Below are 23,258 nucleotides of genomic sequence, written 5' to 3' on the forward strand. Positions count from 1 at the left end.
CTGTTATATGTAACTATAAAAGCGCTAGAACCAACACTTATTTTTTCAGTACAAAACCGCCAAGACTACTCCAACTGATGTGTGAATGCTATTGTTCTCATTAATAGCCCCTCAGCCTGGCATCGTCATAACACATCCCTACTGCCTAACCCCCAGAAACCATAAACAGCCCAATACAACTTAAGTGAACATAAAAATAAATTGTTTCTTAGCACACAAGCATGTATGCTATGGTTGGCATATATTTTCAGATGAATTGTTAGCATACCCTTTCAATCAAAGCAAAACAATTCCAGCGATGAGAAACTGCATGGCAGAAAACTGCTTCAGTGTTTATTATTCAAAAAGCAAAAAAAAAAAAAGTTTCCATTAGCTGGGCATATAAAACGATACATGCTGAAGAAAATAATTTTCATGTTGATGCTCTGTCTAGTTTTGTTTTGGTTGTATTATGTGGGCATTCTCCAATTTTACACTGCTTCTGGGAGAGAGTATGACCCAAATGAATACTATGACATGAGCAGCTTTCTCCTGTTTGGCATAAAGCCCCATCAATATTATATCAAAATGAGATATTAAGTTAAAATAATATTTCTCTATATATGATAAATAGTTTATAAAATTGCAGCATTAGTTATTTCTCAGATTATGTTGGTAAATGGCAAGCATCATTTTTGCAGTCTGAATGGCTCGGGCACCAAAAATAGGTATTCACAAGTTTTCCTGTGTATGTGTTCTGCAATGTCTCAGCACTTTATCACTGTCTGTCTCCTTTTCTATCTTTTGTGTCCTTGCACAGTTACAGTTAACATTTTACTATGGAGCAGGCACTGTCTTTAGACCAAACAGCTCATTTGCCTTGTAAAGTTAGTGCCTAAAGTTGAATAAAATAACTATTGGAACCTCCTGTTGTGTTTGCGTCTTCATCCTCCTCTTTCGTATTTAATGGGGGACTGAGTGAGTGCCGATATATACACAAATTCTTTAAGAGAGCAGCGGAGTCTCCCTTGAAAGTGTGAAAACACGTTGAAAGTGAAATGACCCTTATGATAAGTGCTAGCAAGCACTGGTACACGTACATTTGAATGTCTGTACTCTAACGCATAGAAAGAAAAACGCCAACTTCAAGCAATCTAGAAAGTGATAAGAAAATATTGCCAGGAGTAACTTTTCTCACATTGCTTGTGAAAGGCTCACAGATCAAATTAGCAGTCACACTATGTTTCATTGTCAATTAATGTGATCTTTCTCCAAATAGGCAGTAGCACTCAGTGTATATGTTAACTACTTATATCAGCAGCCAACATTTGATTCCAGATTTGTTGGGTTCATTTGACTTTAACTGTGTGAAAACATTTCAACAACTGCTTATCAATGAATATGTCTCCTCTTACATATAACACGTGATGAATTTCTTTATAGTCTTCCAAGTGTCTGATATAGCACCAAAGCTATCAGTGTATGAAGTGCACAGTCTGCATCAGTTTTATTTGCCATAGTATTTTTTGCTAGTAGTATTTGCCATCAAATACATGTATGGGATTCTGTACATGCAATTGCGTGTGCATAATATGTGCAACAGCATTTCAGTATAGCTAACCTCAAATCATATTTTTTTCTCCTAGAAGGTGCCTCATTTACGGTCAAGTAAAGTAACACTTTGCATTGGTTCTTCCTTTTTCACAAAGAAAATCCACCATTCTTGTATTTGCTTTCATTGTCAGTCTGCAGTGTCTGAAAACTTTGCAAGAGAGCTTCCATCTACCACTGCATTCTTTACTCATGGCTCAGGAACTCTGTCTGCTATGTACCAGTTTGTATGTTCTACCTTCACCACGTCGAATTCATGCTGGCTATACAGTAATCCCTCCTTGATTGAGGGGGTTGTGTTCCAGAACCCCCCGCGATAGATGAAAATCCGCGAAGTAGAAACCATATGTTTGTATGGTTATTTTTATATATTTTAAGCCCTTAGAAACTCTCCCACACTGTTAACATTATTAGAGCCCTCTAGACATGAAATAACACCCTTTAGTCAAAAGTTTAAACTTTGCTCCATGACAAGACAGAGATGACAGTTCTTTCTCACAATTAAAAGAATGCAAACATATCTTCTCTTCAAAGGAATGCGTGTCAGGAGCAGAGAATGTCAGAGAGAGAGAAAGAGAGAAAGAGAAAAGCAAACAATCAAAAAATCAATACGTGCTTTTGGGCTTTTAAGTATGCCGAAGCACCGTGATAAAGCGGCATTTTTTACAGGAGTGTCCGTATCCTCTAGGCAAACAGCCTCTGTGCAAACAGCCCTTCTGTTCACACCCCCTCCATCAGGCGCAGAGAATGTCAGAGAGAGTGAGAGAGACAGAGATAAGCAAACAAATAAGTACCACACATGAAGCATATCGTATATCATTGAGGAGTGTTAGTTAATACGTAATACATGCTCTGATTGGGTAGCTTCTAAGCCATCCGCCAATAGTGTCCCTTGTATGAAATCAATTGGGCAAACAAACTGAGGAAGCATGTACCATAAATTAAAAGACCCATTGTCCGCAGAAATCCGCGAACCAGGGAAAAATCCGTGATATATATTTACATATATATTTATGCTTACATTTAAAATCCGAGATAGAGTGAAGCCGCGAAAGTCGAAGCGCGATATAGCGAGGGATCACTGTATACTTCATTTTCCACAGTGTGGGAAAAACATTGCAATGTCATTTCAAGTGAAATTATACTTGTTTTTTACCTAACTGTAACGACTGGAGCATCAACAGTTTTTCAGATTTGTTTTTTTCATCATCTCATGTTGTGAAACAATGTGAGTAATCTTAATTTGACATTTTATCGTTAGTTATTTTACAGTAGTCTGCTGAAGACAAACAGCAATTAACACCTGGGAAACAATGTTCCTTTCTGTTGATAACAGGTGCAGGAGAGATTTGTTGAGGTAAACAGGACATGCAAATGTCAAGTATAAGCTGGAGGAAAGAGACAGTGGTTCTCAAAGGCATTGGCGGTAGTGGTAACAGGTGGTCTTTCATGTAATAACAAAGTTTTTTTATAATGAACTGAAGTCCTGGGGCCTCATGTATAAACGGTGCGTACGCACAGAAATGTTGCGTAAGAACTTTTCCACGTTCAAATCGCGATGTATAAAACCTACACTTGGCGTAAAGCCACGCACTTTTCCACGGTACCTCATGCCTTGTCGTACGCAAGTTCTCCGCTCGGTTTTGCAGACTGGCGGTACCCAGCGTCAAAGCAGTGCTACTGTTCCTGTGTGGTTACTCATTATTTTCCTGACACGGCTTTATAAATACACTGAAACTAACCACATATTGTTTATTATTGTAACGCATCTGATTGTAATTAACTTGTAACAATATAATGGTCAAGGGAACAGCCATAGTATTCCAAATACCATAACTGCTTTAGCGTTGTTACTCTCACTGCACCTTTTTCTTTCAGCTGCTCCCGTTAGGAGTTGCCACAGTGGATCATCTTTTTCCATATCACTCTCACTGCACCACTTGGAGTATTTATATCACTGTATCTGAGTGTGAATCACAGCAGCAGCTGATCGGAAAGAGAATTATCGGTATACAGCATCAGGCACACGCTACCTCAGCCACGGCAAAACGTTTTAAAGCTTTTCCTGTACGGACCTCGAGGTTCAGAAAAAGTTTCATCCCAAGAACTATAAACGCACTCAATCACTGCTCCTTGTAGAACTGTTTGTACTTATAAGTACAATTACCTCACTGTAAACTTGTACTACAGTTATAATATTGCACAACCTGAGCCACTTTATAAAGTGCGTATATACATATGATCACAATATCATTTTTAAGATGAAATGTAGCTAAATATGTTTATTATATTATACAGGTAAAACTTTAACTTCATTTAAATAATCTATATTCTTCACTGGGACTGGCGTGAAGGATAGAATAATTAAACATGTACTACGAAGATATTTCAATGTTCCTTAAACCTTTTAAAGAATCAGTGCTCTAAGTTTACAGATGGCTTAACATCTATTACAGAGCTGATTGTGTGGCAATCGGTTACTTGGAGAAAGAAAAGCAAGAACTGCATGGGCCCACGCCAATACATATTGAATATAAAACAGAAAGAGAAAATAACGACACAGCTAAAAATGCAGCGGCAAATTTCGACAAAAGTTAAATGCCTGTGTCATGAGCACGAGGCGGCTAGTGTCTGCAACGGATGTGCCCATCCGCCGTGCATAAGCTACCTCACTGACATTGGCGGGCGAAGGAGCCACCGATTCTTTTTCTGCCCAGTGCCACCATAAACCTAGAGCCGCCCCGATACTGCTGCAATAAATAATTTCATCGATGGTCGTGCACAATCGCTGCGCTGTAAAACCCATGTTTAATAACGTGCTTTAACTCTTAATGATATCACATATACATCTCAGTATTTTAGTCATTCCGAGAGCTGTAATATCACGAATGTAATGGATTATGTGTACAGTCGGAGGAAGAGAGCCGGTTTAAGAAGCAAGTAGTGATTCACACACATAGATCACATAGAAGATCAAATACAAAACAAAGCATTTAAGTGCTACTTTAATTACGATGTGATTTGAGAAACTGGTTAAGTCAATGATTTTAAGATGACGTTTATGATGTTCTACTTTAATGACAAAATAAACTACGTGATTAAAGTGGAAATTTCGAGATTGAAGTTGACATTTCGTGCTTTTTTTCCCCACTGTGCCTTTTTTTTCTCTGTACCCTAAAAAGCTTTCATATGACACTCAGACGGTAGGCTACGACTCGCCTTTTCACGGCGACTGATATCTGAGCTTTCAAGTTTCTCCAACACGCTATGTCACTCGATCAACTTCCTTTTGTTGATTATACCACGGTTTAATTAGACAAATAGTATATTTTTCCTTTGCCTCCACTTGGTATTCGCTGAAATCGTTATATTTTCCCCCGTGCTTTTCCCATTGTCTTTTCACAGAAGGCTGAGCTTAAGGGTGATTTATATTGATTTGCATATTCAAAGAGGCGTAATTCTGGGAGGAGTTGGGGCGTTACCTAAAGCGCGTGCACGAGCGTTAGTTTTCACGCTGATCGGGATTTATGTAGCGGAAGAACGTGGAAGTTGGAGTACGCACAGATTCCTGCATCTGGATTTTTCTGTGCGTAAGCACATTTCGGCTTTTGTGCTTACGCCATGTTATAGTGCGAGTTCTACGCACGGCGTTATACATGAGGCCCCTGGAATGTATCTACTTTATTAACTGCAGAATTATTGTACTTCAGTGTCAAAAAAAAAATAAAATTTGTATCTCATTGGGTTATTAAAACCTGAGTAATGTGCATTAGTATAAGAGCTAAAAGGTGATGTATTTATATCATTATTATAGAAGAGAATAGAATGTAATTTGCAGTTAGCAGGAAGGAAAACTTGCCTCAAGTTTACTACGTCGTACATAGGTAAAAGAAATACCAAAGTCTGATCACTTATGTGTAGTACCTTGAGAACAATACAGCAAAGTCAGTTTTATATGAATTCTGAAATAATAATTTAATCTTTAATGGATAACGTTGATTTTTCCCCAGGTGGACATTAGTGAACTTTTTGAATTTTCATTGGTTTTTGCCATTTTTGGTACAGCTGTAGCAACATTATTGTGTATGACTTTACAAAGATGAGAACATTAGGAATAATGTTACAGTAAACTGAAATTTCCAAGCTTACTTAAAGATATTGTTTGTAACTCTGCGAACAGACTGAACAATAATGACCATCCGCAGACCTGGCCAATAAAGGATTAGGTAAGGTGTTCTCCTCACTAAGCTGTAACAGCACCAAAATCAGCCTCTAATCCCCCACATACTGCTGGCTAAACTCCAGTCCACGGAGAACAAGCTGGACGAACTTTACTGCTGGATCAGCTTACAATAGGACTTGTGAATGTAATATGTTCTGCTTCACTGAGACCTGGCTGAGCGCCCCAACGCTCTGGACACAGTCATTGTAGCCATTTGTAAACAAACGAGCCAGCAGTAGAGAAACAATTTCCATCATCACGGGTGACTTGAACCATAGCAACCTCCAGAAAGCCCTCCCCAAGTTCTACAAGAATATCATCTGCCCTTCCAGGGGAGATTAAACACTCCATCACTGCTACATCACATTCAAAGGCATCTACAAGTCCATCATACACCATGCATTGGTGCTTCTACTGCCTGTTTACAAATGGGTATTAAAGCACGCTAAGCCTTTGGTGAGGGTAGTACAGTTCTGGACTCTGGAACTCAAATCCAATTTACAAGACTGTTTGGATTTGACTGACTGATCCATCTCTAAGGATTCCAGCTGGAATCTGAACGACTTGTGTGTGACTACCCGAACTGTCTTCTCCTATCCTAACCAGAAGCCTTGGGTTAACAGCACTGTTCTCCTGGGACTGTGTCAGTGGACTGCTGCTTTTTCAGTGACATGGAGTGCTGCATGAGCTCCAGGTACAACCTACAAAGGGCAATTAAAGTGGCAAAGATACAGTATAGAAGGAGCCTGGGAAATAATTTTGGCAATGATGATCCGCATTGAGGAAAGGACTGCCGGTTACTGCAAAACCTTCACAGCTGTGCCCATGGACATTTCCACCTCATTTCTTTGCTCGTTTTGAGCCTGACTGCTCAGACATAATGAATGTTGATATGTTTCCAGCCCTTCCAGCATGCCAAGCCATTCTACAGGTGTCAGAAGCTGACATAAGTAAAACCTTTAAATGGATTAAACTCCACAAAGCTGCCAGCCAGAAGGGCATCCAGTCTCACATCTTGAAGACATGAATCACCCATCTGTCAAGGGTGTACACCAACATCTTCAACTTGTTTCTGTCTTTATGCACAATACACATGTTTCAAGAAACCCACAATCCTGCCTCTCCCAAAGAAATATGCTGTTTCCTGCCTGAATGATTATTGGCCAGTCATTTTATCCTCCATGGTGATGAAGTGTGTGGAGAAACTAGTCATGATTCACATTAATTGCAACATCCAACACAGTATCTTCAACAGTTTGCTTACCACCACAGAAAATCTGTGGATGATGCCATCTACCTCACCATGCACACTGCTCTGGGACAGCCAGGAAGGAAAAAACACCTATGTCAGGATGCTGTTTGTCATCTATAGCTCTGCCTTGTTACACCATTATGTGCACTAAACTGGTGTTGGAGCTCATAAACTTTGGCCTGAGCAACTCCATCTATGGCTAAGTGTTTCACTTCCTGACAAACAGGCAATACTCAGTGAGGATTGGAAACAGGAATTACTCCATGCTATTCACAAACTTCAGCCTACTGCTGTACAACATATTCACCTATGGCTGTCTAGCAAACCATGAGGGCAACAGCATCATCAAGTTTGCAGATGCCGATTGACCTCATTAGCAATGATGATGAGGCCACCTGCAGAAGGTAGCTAAAAACTCTTTGGTGCCTAGACATCAACCTTTCCCTGAACAGCAACAATTCAAAAGAGGTCATTGTTGACTTCAGGAAGAACAAAGGCAGTCGCACTCCACTTCACATCAACGGTTTCCTTTGTCCAGATAGTTAGCAGTTCCTGGTTCCTGAATTTCCAGATCACTGACAGGCTTTCATAGTCTGTCAACACCACCTGGATCCTCAAAAAGGCTTGGCAAAGGCTCATTTTCCTGAGGAGGCTAAAGAGCTTTGGGGTGGAAACCAAAATCCTTGTGAGCTTCTACCTCTGCACAATTGAGAGTATTCCGGCTGGATTCATTACGATGTGGGTTCATAAACTAACTTGCCAGGGTCGCAAGTTCCTCCAAGGAACTGTCCTTTCTGCTTACAAAATAAATGGGGTTGACTTTCCATCGTTTTCTACCATATACTCCACTCGATGTCTGAGGAGGACTGAGTACATCACTCTTGATGTCGGCCATTTAGCTCACCCCCTCTTTTCACATAGGCCTTCTGTTAAATGCTACCGGGCCCTTACCACATTCTCCATTTGCTTCAGGGTCAGGTTCTTCCCCTCTCAGTAACCTGATCTTACCTGCCTTTAATGTACTCACCTGTTGGTATGTGCAATTCTACTATATGTTACATGTATACTGCCATTTGCATTTTTCTTTTTTTAACAACAGTCAAATTGTGTGATCATACATCTGTACAGTTCTGTTTTGCATTAGGTAATTTTTCTACTGTTATTTATGGTACTTACTTATTTATACATCATTTTATTGTGTTTATATATTCCCCTGCACCAGTCATCCACCCCTCTCTCAAGTATGGCACAAGAATTTCACTATGTTCTTGCAGTGTATGTGACAATAAAGATCTAATCTAACCTAATTTACACAACACATGTCAATTATTAATAAAAATATTTGTTGATGTCACAAGTATACTTTGTCAGTGGCACCCTTTCTTAAAATGTCTCTCTGTGCCTTCTGTGGTTGAAGGTCAAATACTGGGGATTTGCTTTGCTTTATTTCAAAGAAAGTTCAGACAAGGTCTTGACACAAAGTTTGCCCTTAAATGCATGGACAAACATGATGTCACACATCTTTGGATTAACAGGGCCAAGCACCCATATAAGTCTCATTTGTAAATCGTTTGACTCTAACTCTCTATCTGTCTGGGTATACTGGCTTACTGGTATGTGAACATAACCTGTCTGTCAGAGGGGTTGCCAAGGTCTATGTACAGTGGCATGCAGAAATGCTTTTCAGTGTTCAGTTTTCACCTTGCAGCCCCTTCTTTGTTCAATTCTGACACAGTGTCATTCCTATCCCTGTCACCACTTTGCTAGCCTAGGAGAATTTTACACAGGCATCTGTGTCTGTTGTCATAAACACCATTGTAAAACATTTAATGTGTGATATACAGTACTCCTTTTTATTCATAGCTATATGCTTGTATATTTCAAATGCAGGCAGTATTAGTGACTTGCTTAGTATATCACAGTGAGGTGGCTGAACCTGTTACTTTTGTGGGTTTCATTCAAGTATCTCAGCCACTAGGCAACACTGCCTACTCATTTTTATGCTGTATTATATATGATGAGAAAGGGATGTTAAATAATGGGATCAAAGATTAGAGATGCTTGCTGAAATGAACAACATTCAGAACAAATGTCGAGTAATATATGTTAGATGAAGAAGCAGCAGCAGATGAAGGATCATTTTAAAGGAATATGAAACCTAAGAGGTGGGGGAAGTGAGAAAAATGCAGAGTATAAAATCTGATTTTAGAAGAAAAAAGTACCAAAGATTGAATAATTTTAGCAAGTAAATAATGAGGAAATGACACCTTGAAATAGCTTCCTTTTCTTTTAATGGATGCGTGGGGCACATCCATCCGCTATCTCTTGCTGTGTAAAAAGCCCAGAATTGTTTCTGTACAGAACCAAATTCTGTTTCAATGTATTTTTATATAGCACTGTGCAGGAAAGATCATCTAACTGTTAATAGCTCCTAGCAGCCTGTCTAGAAATCTGCCAGTACAGTGTAAAACAAGGCAGCTTAGGCATCCTGAGTAAAGTTGTTCTCAGTTAGGCCACTTCTAGAGACACCTTTCAGTAGCATCTATCATCAGTTATTTACTAAAAGAAGCTCTTCTGCTTGTCTGTTTTCAGTTCTCAGGCCTGCCTGAATATAGTTTTGTACTCCTAGTGTATAAATCTCTTCATTTTAATAATTTCAAAGGAGAGCTAAAAGGTGTCATCTATTGAACTATACTTTCCAGCAGTGTGCACATTAAGTAGTGATTAAATGCGAAGAAAGATGCAGAATGAAAAGCACAAGAGGAAGAAACACCTAAATTAAATGGCATACGATAAAATGAAAAAACAGCTGAACTTAAATATCTAACAAGCAAACATTATCTGTGCGGCATAATTCCCGATGGGCTTTTGCACTAGAAAGAAATACAAATAATCAATAAGAGTAAATTGAAGTAAAAATGTATAACGCATAAATAAAAAATGCATATACATGTCAACAGGAATTGTTTATTTTCTGAATCTACTTTTTCACTTAACTGTTTGCCACCCTGTTGCAGGACACACTTTTACTCAAACTAACACTCATTTCCACCTAACCTGAATGTCTTTGCAATGCATGAAGACATTGGACAAGAAAGTATGAAGTCTCATACAGACAGTGACTGGCATACACTCATACCCACATTCCTAGAGCTAGAAGGCAGCTCCAGCAAAATGATGTACGTGGTATTTTTAAAATTCTATTTTTAAATTATAGTTTTTATTGATTTTGTAGATTACATTACAATTAATGACTTCCATGTGAGTCAGACATACGATGGGACATCTTTTTCAAATCAAATCTGACATTTCCTGTCCACTTATCTGGACACCAAAGAAAATTAGAGGATATGATATGAAGTACTATTTTTTAAAATTAAAAAAATATATATTAAAAAGCTTATTTTTGGCATTGGCTGGAGGACTAGAATTAGAAATAGAAACTTTTCATTTTTGTGTTCTGCAAGGCTTATGGTTAAAGTAGCTGTAATTGTGCACCTCCAAATTCCATTAGCAAAAATACCTATAGAGCAAAAATGGTGGTTCTTATTATAAATACAATTACTGTACTAGGAAAAACCAAAGGGGTTAATCCGAACATAACTGAAAAGTAGGTAAGCTTACCTATCATTAAGTAAATTACAGGGAAAATAAAACTGGCAACTTATCTTGATATTACTGTACATACCAAAAGTTTTCATGATGCATTGGCATTGAACAATTGTTTTGGTTTTCACTAGCAGATATGTGAACTTTCTCTTCAGGCAGACCACGGATTATGAGACTTTGGGACTGTGTCTTTGATACAGATTTGAGCAGCACTGGAGCACCACAAGGAACAGTCCTGCACCGTTTTCTCTTCACTCTGTACACCTCCGACTGTAAATATAACACCAGGTCATGTCACTTGCACTTATGGGGTCTGTTGATAAAGGGGATGAGACAGAGTACAGGAGTCAAGTGGAGAAGATTGTTTAATGGTGCAAAAAGAATTATCTGCATCTTAACATCAGCAAAACCAAGAAACTGGTTATTGATTTTCGTTGGATTAAAGAGCTTCTAAGTCTGATCACTATTAAAGGTGATGGTCCACTCCTATAAGTCCTTGGGGGTCCACATTCATGACAGGTTGGACTGGTCTTGGAACACAGAGGAACTATTGTATATAAGAAAGGGCAGAGCAGGCTCTTTTTCCTTAGGAGACTGTGTTCCTTTAATGTGGAGAGTCACATCCTCCACAGCTTCTATAATTCTGCCATGGCCACTGCGATTTTCTACTGGGTGCTGGGCTGGTAACATCATTTCAAGAAAGGACCACCAAATCAACAAGGTAATTAAAAGGGAAGGCTCAGTTACAGGACACACTCTGGACTCCCTGGTGGTAGTAGCAAAGGAGAGAATTAAAACAATGCTACACATCCCATCTCTGACACACCAACACTGAGTACTTTCAGCTAACAAATTATTCAGCAGAAGCGTCTCAAGAAACATTACTGGAGTTCATTCATACCAACAGCAATACGCCTTCAATATACCTCAATGAGATTGTGACAGCCAAGTCAAAACTTGCCACTCTTTTTAATTTTCTTGCTTTATAGTCATTCTGGTGTGTGTTCAGTCCAATGTGTATGTGTGTGTATATTTATTTTTTACTTGCTTATCTACCAATTTATGTATTTAGAGTACAACCTCAATTATCCGGTTTAATGACCTGTGCCCGTCATCTGGATAATAAAAAATCACGGATAATCGAAAATAATTCTAAAAATTCACAAATGCTAGAATAGGTGTTGTACAGTGAAATTCTTACCTTTCTTGTGTTGTTTATGAAGTTTTCTTGACAAAATTAGACAGGAGATGCTGCTTTGTATTCTTGCAGTGCTTCAATTTTATTAATGTGTGGAGCTTACAAAGTGTTAGGATGTCACAAAAATTTGAATCCGCTTCCTGCTCAAAAGAGTCTAGAAATGTTTCGGCACAATTTAGCACTTCTGCATTCGAAACTTTTTTTTTCTGAAGGTTAGTCTTCAACCGTGTCATCGTCGCTTTCTTCCGGCAATTCCACACTTGACTTTGCTTCTGCAGCAATGGTGGTGTTGTCTTTCACTTGATATCCAGGCTGATCATTATTAGAGAGTAACCATTCTTCGATGTTTTCTCTGTCGACGTCTTCAAATCCATTTACATTTTGAATTTCCTCCAAAAGCGATGCCGCTGTTATTTCTTGGCTTTCACTGTCATTGACGTTTTCAACAACAACAACATTTATTTATATAGCACATTTTCATACAAACAGTAGCTCAAAGTGCTTTACATAATAAAGAATAGAAAAATAAAAGACACAATAAGAAAACAAAATAAATCAACATTAATTAACATCGAATAAGAGTAAGGTTCAATGGCCAGGGGGGACAGAAAAAAAAAAACTCCAGACTGCTGGAGAAAAAATAAAATCTGTAGGGATTCCAGACCATGAGACCGCCCAGTCCCCTCTGGGCATTCTACCTAACATAAATGAAACAGTCCTCTTTGGATTTAGGATTCTCACGGAAGGGCTTGATGAAGATGGTCATGTAGAGATCTGCCTTTTAATCCATCCATCATTGTTGGAGCATCATGAAGCTTTCAGTAGGTGGAGGTGGCGCAGGCCACCACCACAAAGAAACCGGAAAAAGAAACAGAAAAGAGAGTAGGGGTCAGTACGGATTTTAGAGCCACCATGAATAGTTATTATGATGAATTGAACATACAGAGTATCAGGATTAAGTTAAATTAAGTTAAATTGAAGTTATAGAAAGGCCATGTTAAAGTAATATGTTTTCAGCATCCTTAATTGTCCATTTCTTGTAAAACTCACGGAGATCTCCATCTTCTTCTAAGACTGAACGAAGTAAAGATTTCCTGTAATGACGCTTGAATGCTTCGAAGACGCCCTGGTCCATAGGTTGCTTAAGCGACGTCACGTTTGGAGGAAGATATGCAACGAAAATCTGGTCATCACTTGTTTTCAGGACATTTTCGCTAGAATGGGAAGGTGCATTGCCCAACAGTAACACAGCTCTTTGTGGCAAATTTTTGGAGCATAGATGGTCTCGAACAGCAGGAACAAAATGTTTAAAAAACCAATCTTTAAAAATCTCTCTGTTCATCCATGCTTTGGTCTGATTGTAGTAAAGGACAGGAAATTTGCGCATTTGTGTTCCCTTAAATGATCGTGGATTCTTAGACTTTCCAATGCCTACGAGTTTCAATTTGTGCGAACCACTAGCGTTAGCGCATGCTAGCACTGATATCCGTTCCTTACTGGACTTGTGACCAGGAGCAGACTTTTCTTCTTTTGATGCAAGCATTTTTGACGGCAAAGCCTTCCAGTACAAACCAGTCTTGTCAGCATTATAAAGTTGGTCAGGTGAAAGATCATGAGCCTCGACAAGTCGTTTAAATTCCGTTATGTAGAGAGCTGCAGCGTCGGAATCACCGCTTAGTTTCTCTCCTTGGATATCCAACTGTCTAATTCCATGGCGAGATTTGAAACATTGCAGCCATCCTTGAGACACAACAAATGGTTCAGGAATCTTCATCTCACAGTGAAACCATTTCGCTTTTTCGAGCAGCAATAGCCTGGATACAGAACATCCCTCGGTGCGTTTTTACTTGAACCATTCGAACACAGCTTTATCCAGATCGTCAAATTTTGAACCCTTTGTTTTCTTGCGCACATTCGTCCCGTTAAATGTATTGAATGAAGTTACGAACTTGTAGAGTTCATCTTTCTTCCAAACAATATCACGTGCTGTTTGATTTCCGAGTCCCGCACTGGACCTCGACATTTCGGCACAAACATACGCAAAACCGCTTTCTAACCTGAATAAACCCGGAACAAGTAGTTGTCTACACGGACCGTGCGACCCATACAAAACTTATTGACGAATGGAAGTCGTCAGAATTTGGAAAAAGGGGAGGGAGAGTGTTCGGAACGAGTCCTCTGCATCGGATTAAATCTAATGGTTTTTAATAGCAGGAGATCGCCTGGCTGGTGCACAGATGCTATACTGTACTTTAAATCCTTTTAGAATAATTCTCAAACCCATCGACAAAGAAAACTTAAGCTGTGACACACGTAGTTTACATTCCTGTAGTCTGAATTCTTGGCGGCTAAATTGTGGTGGTCTTGTGATGTCTAGCACTTTTTTTTTTTAGGCGATCCCGGATAACCAAATGCACGGTTAATTGAAGACCGGATAATCGAGGTTCCACTGTATTTAAAAAGTGTCAATAAAAAGACAAATTTCCCCCTGGGGACAAACACATCTATCTATCTATCTATCAATTACCTTATCTTAAATTTAAATCTAAGAAGTCAGACTTTATTAACATCTTTCTGTTTTAAGCATAGCGTCAGTATAGTAGCATCAAGTTTTAAGAAAACTGCAACCAATAAAATGATTCATACCATGAGGATACCATGGTTAAGATACATGTTAATATTTCCTCATATATTTTGCTAATTATTTTATACCTTGGGAATCTTTCAGGAAATGCACCATAAGTGTTTTTTATATCACCTATCACAGTAAGTGCTTTAACCAAGTGCCTTAAAAAGTTTTCTGTTAAAGCACAAGATGAAAGCATGTGTTTTATATACATATAATAGGATAAAGAAGCAGTAAAATCAATAGGATACTACATTAAAAGCTGGTAAAGGGCAAGACAAGTGGGAAAGTGCAAGACTCGTTGTCTAAGCATTAGTTAGTTAGTGTAAGAATAAAGTACAATAAAACTGATCCTTTATCCTGGATGTTAATGTGAAAACTAAAAGAGCTATAGAAACAGAGAGCATAGACAAAGAGAGCACCAGATATTATTCAGGACAACACACAGTTTATCACACTGAACAAGTGAGAAACTGCATTAAAAATGTAGAACTGTGCAAAATGGTAATTGATATAATTGTCTGATGATATGTCCAAAGACTTCAGTTCAGCTTACTAGCACAGAACAATGTAGAACCTTTATAACATAATTATATATAGTACATCTGTCTATTTTTACACATTTATGTAATATTATTTTAAAGCTTTAAAAATCAGAAATAATGAAAGAATAAAAGACTATTTTTCTAGTAAGGCAATGAAATAAATAAATATGCAGGTCAAAACACATATAAAATACAGTAAATGAATAAGTGATGACAGTTAATCAGAAATGAAAGGCACATGTTTGTACATATTAGAAAATGTTTAAAATTTTTCACAGTTCCCACCATATAAATAGTTTAGATACACCTAATTCTGAGCTTAGTAGTAAAAACAGATTGATAGAGCAATTATTTACTTAGAAAGAGGAATGCACAAATAAGAAATGCTGCACTGCAATACAAAAGCTTTCCTTGCTGACACTGAAGATTATTTACATATAAATAAGGATGGCTTTAAACATACAATATTGCTCATGAGGAATGGTGGCTGAAACCCTATTAAATTGCTCTGCTGCTATTAAATTGCCTGATCAGATGTTGCCCTATGTCATAAAAACTGACCATGTCAAAATATAGAATACTGGTGCAAAATTGCCTTCAGTCATATGTACAGACCAGATTGACTGTAGGTGCTGCATTTTCAATGAAGAAACTCACTACCCAGTCAGTAAGTAATTAGTAATCTGTATGTGATATTATGCAGGAATCTGGTTCAAATCCCTTTCTAATTTCCCCCTGTCTCACTCTTTTTGACCACCCTGACAGCTTCCTCTCACTAACGTGTGTCTTTTCTCCTAGGTTTTTTAAATAGTCAGGCTGAAAGCACCTCTTCCTGTAAGGAGTCTTTATACTCCTGCCAGGTTCACTTCTGGTCAAGCTCAGAATCAATTTCAGGAGCAGAGGTGGCCTTACTGTTTTTCCTGGCTATAACTCCAGCCTCTGTTTTTCTGTCACTTGAAACATTCACAAGCCTTACAACTTCTGTATGTCTCTCCATATGCCCTCTCACTCTCACTCTCTACTGAGAAGTTCAGTTTCTTCTGACTCCTCCACTGGTGCTCTTACTTTTCCCCTTCTAGGGATGTGCGCCACTTACACAGAGCACACCACCCTCAACCCCATACACCTGCACAAGTTGTGTTTGGTGCTCTTTGTCTACTCTGGAGGTTTACTTGCTCTGTTTTTCCAATTTTCTGCTATTATGGTGGTTCCCTGTCCATGACAAACCTCTTACCAGTTGCCTCCCACCCCATAAAAGTAAGTGTAATCCATATAGATTCAATTTAACAAATATTTGCTTACTAAAATGCAGTTCAGTTAGAATAGTTGTCTAACTGATTAACATTTCACTCAACACCCAGATTATAAAACAGGGCTTTTCATGTTTTCCAAGGTTCTTTATTTTCCGTTTTAATGGTACTGCTGATCACTGGTAAATCAGGAATCCTTATGTGGTAAACTATATGCTCAGCTATTTTGTTTTATAAATGCTCACTCTACAGATGACATCCTGACATTACTGAAATATTATTATGTTTTAAATAGCTTGCTTCACACACTCCTGAAAGTACTCTTCTATCCACAGCTGGGGCAAAAAGAGTTCATGTAGGATTGAGGCAGCTAAAAAGACCATAAAGAAGTTCTTTTTAAAAAGGAGTCTCACTGGCTAGAAGAAAACATTCTTTGGTCAATATTAGTACACACTTTTCATCTGCATATGATGGGCCAGATGTAAGTAACTAGAGTACAAGAGTAGGTATGTTGGGTGATGAGCACACGCACTGCTTGTGATCCTTTAGGCAAGCTGAGGGCATCAACTAGGCTCTTACTGCTAGTATGCTGGCATAGTCTGCAAAAGGGGTCTCTATCCACCTTAAGAATAAGGACAGCCTACAAGATTGCATACTCTACCTAATCCAATACAAAAAGTCAAATGATAGTTTTCCAGCAGCTCCTTCATCTCTTCTCACCACCCCATGGCAATCTTTATCACTCTGTGGATATGTGGGCAACCATAAAATGTTTGTGACAGTCATACTTGTTTAGTGGGAGAGCCCAGTGTGTTCAGTACCAGATGTGCCCATAGGCAGTCATTTAAGTGGGAAAAAAGAACTGGCAGCACTACAAATTTCTGATAGCAGGAGGGGTCTGATAGTGCAGTGATATTCAGAAACTATAGCGGAAAAGTGATTAGTGTTTTAGATCTCAGGGACTATTAGAAGTGCGAAAGCTCAGGGAAATTAAAGTGTGTATCTGCCCCCTTCAGGCACTATCTATAGGTATAGTAAGACAGTCAAACTGTAATGTTCTTGGCCTTGTTTGGTTATTTAATATGTACATTTTTCAAGCTTCTCATTTTCTTATTTTTTAATAGCTGTCAATGCAAAAATTTGCAGTACGTGACTCATAAGATTATTTCCGATTCCAGTGACCCTTAATATGAAAAAGTTTTTCATGGCTTCCATGTTGAAGAAATTATGTCTTAATTTCCACCAGTGAATGTGAGTACCTAGTTCATGGCTTAATTTTAAAGAATTTTGTTGTATCAAGTTCATCAATGTCTCTGAGAGTTTTAAGCTCCCAGATTTGGTAGGCCTCTCTCTTCGGTAATAAGCAGATTTAATAGCCTTATTTTCTTACTTAATTTTTAGGTAGGACATATCCTTTATTCATGGAAGTATTTGGCCGCTCTCTTCAGTAGAGCCTCAAAAAGAGTGAATTTTGCTCGAGTGAAGCACCTGTTGGTTGCATGTCCTCACTAGGAGCTTCTCAACTCAATTTTGGAACACTGGAGTGCTGGGTGCTACCATCTTATTAAATTCAAAAAGAACTTTCCATGTTTAGTGACCAGTCAGGCTTCTGACTGCAAGCACATCTTCTTTTCCCAGCAGGCTTTCTTCATTCTAGTTTTGCTGTCTTTTTTCATAGCATGATCACTGGAATTGCACACAGTACTCCAACTAACCCATTATTAGCCTAACATCCTTGAATTTATGTTTAGTTGTGTTTACAGTTTAACCAAATATGTGCTTACCTTTTCAGTCAATTCTGGAAATTCTCCACAGGATAAGAAAGTTGAGTAGATGTAAATTCACTTCAGTCACTCACCCATGTTGTATTTATAATTAATTTTGCTTTTGCTCAAATTATTACTTTCTATTTGTGTATGTTGTACTGAATTTTTAGAGACTCCTGTTTCTTAACACTGTCCACATCTTTCTGAATCTTTTGGTGCTTCCTCAGTTTTTGCTGTTTCGGGGTAATTTTACATGTTTACTCACTATATTTTAATCATCCATCCATCCATCCATTATCCAACCCGCTATATCCTAACTACAGGGTCACGGGGGTCTGCTGGAGCCAGTCTCAGCCAACACAGGGCACAAGGTAGGAAACAAACCTCGGGCAGGGCACACACACACTAGGGACAATTTAGGATCGCCAATGCACCTAACCTTTATGTCTTTGGACAGTGGAAGGAAACCGTAGTACCTGGAGGAAAACCACGCAGACATGGGGAAAACATACAAACTCCATGCAGGAGGGACCCGGGAACGAACCGGGGTCTCCTAACTGCGAGGCAGCAGCGCTACCCACTGTGCCACGACTTAATATTCTAAGACAGGTTCCTCAGGATTCCAGTCACCTCAACCTATTTGGAGCATTTCAGATATTTCAAGTGCAGATAGGACCTGGGTTTTCAAGAGATTCTGTTACAGAAATGTGTGAGAAATATAAAAATGACCTGCTTCACTCATCAACTCTGAAATGTTTTCCTTTTTTCTAGTTGCCAGTGTTTTTTATTGCTGTTATACATAGTCATCAGTTATTTGTTCAGAGCCTTCTTCTGTGTGGGGTTTATTCTTGTTGTTGGATGCAGGTGTGGGCATACTTATTGCCCCCCGACTTGGAGCCTGTGCATTGGGGTTTACCCCGGTGGACGAGAGGGTGGCCTCCCTCCGCCTTCGGGTGAGGGGAAGGGTCCTGACTGTTGTTTGTGCTTATGCACCGAACAGCAGTTTGGAGTATCCACCCTTTTTGGAGTCTCTGGAGGGGGTGCTAGAGGGCATACCTTCTGGGGATTCCCTCGTTTTGCTGGGAGACTTCAATGCTCACGTGGGCAATGACAGTGAGACCTGGAAGGGCGTGATTGGGAGGAATGGCCCCCCCGATCTGAACCCGAGCGGTGTTTTGTTATTGGACTTCAGTGCTCATCACGGATTGTCCATAACGAACACCATATTCAAGCATAAGGGTGTTCATATGTGCACTTGGCACCCGGACCCCCTAGGCCTCAGTTCGATGATCGACGTTGTGGTCGTGTCGTCGGACTTGTGGCCACATGTCTTGGACACTCGGGTGAAGAGAGGGGCGGAGCTGTCAACTGATCACCACCTGATAGTGAGTTGGCTTCGATGGTGGGGGAAGATGCCGGTCAGACCTGGTAGGCCCAAACGTGTTGTGAGGGTCTGCTGGGAACGGCTGGCAGAGTCCCCTGTCAGAAGTAACTTCAGCTCCCACTTCCGGCAGAACTGGACATCGGGGACAGTGCCTCTGGATTGGCAGACCGGGGTGGTGGTCCCCCTCTTTAAAAAGGGGGACCAGAGGGTGTGTTCCAACTACAAAGGGATCACACTCCTCAGCCTCCCTGGAAAAGTCTATTCGGGGGTTCTGGAGAGGAGGGTCCGTCGGATAGTCGAACCTCGGATTTAGGAGGAACAGTGTGGTTTTCGGCCCTGGTCGCGAACAGTGGACCAGCTCTACACCCTTAGCAGAATCCTGGAGGGTGCATGGGAATTTGCCCAACCAGTCTACATGTGTTTTGTGGACTTGGAAAAGGCGTTTGACCGTGTCGCTCGGGGAATCCTGTGGGGGGTGCCCCGGGAGTATGGGGTAAGGGCTGATAAGGGCTGTTCGGTCCCTGTACAACCAGTGTCAGAGCTTGGTCCACATCGCCGGCAGTAAGTCGAGCCCGTTTCCAGTGAGAGTTGGACTCCGCCAGGGCTGCCCTTTGTCACCGATTCTGTTCATAACTTTTATGGACAGAATTTTTAGGCGCAGCCAGGGTGTTGAAGGGGTCCGGTTTGGTGGACTCAGGACTGGGTCATTGCTTTTTGCAGATGATGTTGTCCTGTTTGCTTCATCAGGCTGTGATCTTCAGCTCTGTCTGGAGCGGTTCGCAGCTGAATGTGAAGCGGCTGGGATGAGAATCAGCACCTCCAAATCCGAGACCATGGTCCTCAGCCGGAAAAGGGTGGAGTGCCATCTGAGGGTTGGGGATGAGATCCTGCCCCAAGTGGAGGAGTTCAAGTATCTCGGGGTCTTGTTCACGAGTGAGGGATCTACGTTCCTACCCTCACCTATGGTCATGAGCTATGGGTAGTGACCGAAAGAACGAGATCGCGAATACAAGCAGCTGAAATGAGTTTCCTCTGCAGGGTGTCTGGGCTTTCCCTTAAAGATAGGGCGAGAAGCTACGCCATCCGGGAGGGGCTCATAGTAGAGCCGCTGCTCCTCCGCATCGTCAGATGAGGTGGCTCGGGCATCTGATCAGGATGCCTACTGGACGCCTCCCTGGTGAGGTGTTCCGGGCACATCCAACTGGGAGGAGGCCCCGGGGAACACCCAGGACATGCTGGAGGGACTATGTCTCCCGGCTGGCCTGGGAACGCCTTGGGAGCTGGAAGAGCTGGAAGAAGTGGCAGGGGAGAGGGAAGTCTGGGCCTCTCTGCTTAAGCTGCTACCCCCGCGACCCGACCCCGGATAAGCGGAAGAGGATGGATAGATGGATGGAGTTTCCTTTTTAATTTTGTAGCATCTATAATTTACTATAATCATATAATAAACAGTTTGTAATAGGTTAAGTTTCCCAGGTGAAAATGTGGAGCCGCTCAGGAATGTGTTTTAAAATAAATGAAAATTGAAGACTTCAGAAGTCATTTGTCTCTTGAGAAGTATACTTTATAACTTAACTGCAACAACTTGACCTACTCGGTTCAATACCTTAACAGTTTGGTGTATCATTTAATCAAATTATTGTAACAGCATCACAAAATGATGTATATTTTTCTAAAACACAGTCAAAGAAAATACCCATATGGAGCTTTAAGGCAAATTGCTGGTTACCTGGAGAGTCTGCTGCTGATCACGGTAGGCTGAAGAAGCAGTCTCTTCATATGTGTCATATATTATACATTCTGTTGTTTTATTAGTACTCAACACATGGTTACATTTGGCCACATTCAAGGATTTCCTACTGTCTGAAATAATAAGTAAACTAAATAATGAAAAACATCACTTGGATGGACAAGCCATCTGTGGTGAACTTACAGAGTGCAAAAAGGGATGGACTGAATGTTGTAGCCTACATCATCCTTATGGAGTAAATGTGCTGAGGATTCTTAAAGTATGGGTTATCAGTGCTGAATCACAGTGTTGCTTGAGTCATGTTTAGACAGCAATAGGCCAACCCGCAGTGGCATATCTTATTCATTTTCTGCATGAGTTCTTTCATCCAGGCTCTTATATTGTTAGATTTGTGTACTAAAGGCACATGGCAGCCAGGACCATCCATAACAAATAATTGATAAAGCGAGTGACTATTTTAAGATTGATATAATGTTGCATGCCAACAGATGTAACATTGCAAATATGTATTTGTGTCTGTGTTTTTTATATGTCAAAAAATGGGAAAATAGTTTATTTTGAATCTAAGTAGAGAGTGTTTCCATTAAAAATGTTTGAAAGTTCAGTATCAAGAGTGCTTAGTGCCCAATTCCCTTTCATAATTTATTGTGTAGCCTCCTTAGTGTTATGTTTACCCCTGGAATAATGAGCTAAAACGTTGAATTTCTTCAACAAGAAAAAATGTTATTATGTGTAACAGACACATGTAAATACTAAAATGCCACCATAAATACAGTAGTTAAGGTATGTCTGGTGTCCACTGCTGTGTTGATGCATATTTAGTACATGTCCTTCAAATAATATGTTTGTGCACTTTTCTTATATTTTTTCTATTTCTTGTGCATGACAGAATAGAATGTCAGTGCCTGAACCATACGATTAACACACCCATTGTGTTTTTGTAGGCTAGTACTGTGCAAGGCTTAGTGACTTCCACATTTGCCCTGACATAAATACTGACAGTTGCTGTATTGTGAACCTTGGTTAGGGGGCTAATGTCTCTCTTGTCTATCCACTTGATCCACAATAATTTTGCCATTTTAATTTTTGCACCATAGCGAATGTTCATGTGACCCAAGTCACCAGGAATATCACGGTGCTTCAGCTGTATAGTACTGTATGCTTTATAGCTTTTTGTTTCCACACCATTGTGTCTTTTGGTTGAAGGCTTGGCCCCACTCATAAATATTGATGAGTTATTATAGAATGGCAAAATGCATAGAAAAATTATTGGGTTTTTTTGCAACATGCATTTTTATTATCCACAAGATTGCAGCAGATTAATGTTATAAAGTGTTATTTGGGTTTAATGCTGTACATCTGATCCTAACAACTATCCCCGAGAAACACTTAGGCTTAACTGTTTTTACATGGAATTTCATGAAAGACATGCTTGGGGTAACGCCAAGAGGCTTAATAATTTTGCATTGGGCTAATTGTAATGGCAATTTTACAAAATGAAACCTCTCAATAGTTAGCATAATCATGTACTTGTACACGGAAAATATTTATTCACAATTACAGTATTATGAGCATTTCCTTTGAGCATCTTATCTTATTTAATGAAACACCTTCTTTGATAAGCGTGTTCCTTTTAAACTTGAAAAGTATGTAATTCTTTTTTCTGGATATCACTTTTTGAGTAATGGCTTTTTGTGAGATAAACTTACCTTTATCAAGTGCTGATATCACTTCTTGCAACATAAACTTTAATAATAATAATAATAATGCATTTTATTTATATACAGTGGAACCTCAGTTCACGACCATAATTTGTTCCAAAACTCTGGTCATAAACTGATTTGGTCATGAACCGAAGTAATTTCCCCGATAGGATTGTATGTAAATACAATTAATCCATTCCAGACCATACAAACTGTATGTATATATGTTTTTTTAAAGATATTTAAGCCCAAATATAGTTAATAATACCATAGAATGCACAGCTGTGAGATCAAAAGGTTAATTTTCTGTCAGTCATTACTTATTTCCTTCTACATATCATATAATCATAAGGTTATAAGAAATGG

This window comes from Polypterus senegalus, chromosome 1 (genome assembly GCF_016835505.1).
Source record: "Polypterus senegalus isolate Bchr_013 chromosome 1, ASM1683550v1, whole genome shotgun sequence".
NCBI lineage: Eukaryota > Metazoa > Chordata > Cladistia > Polypteriformes > Polypteridae > Polypterus > Polypterus senegalus.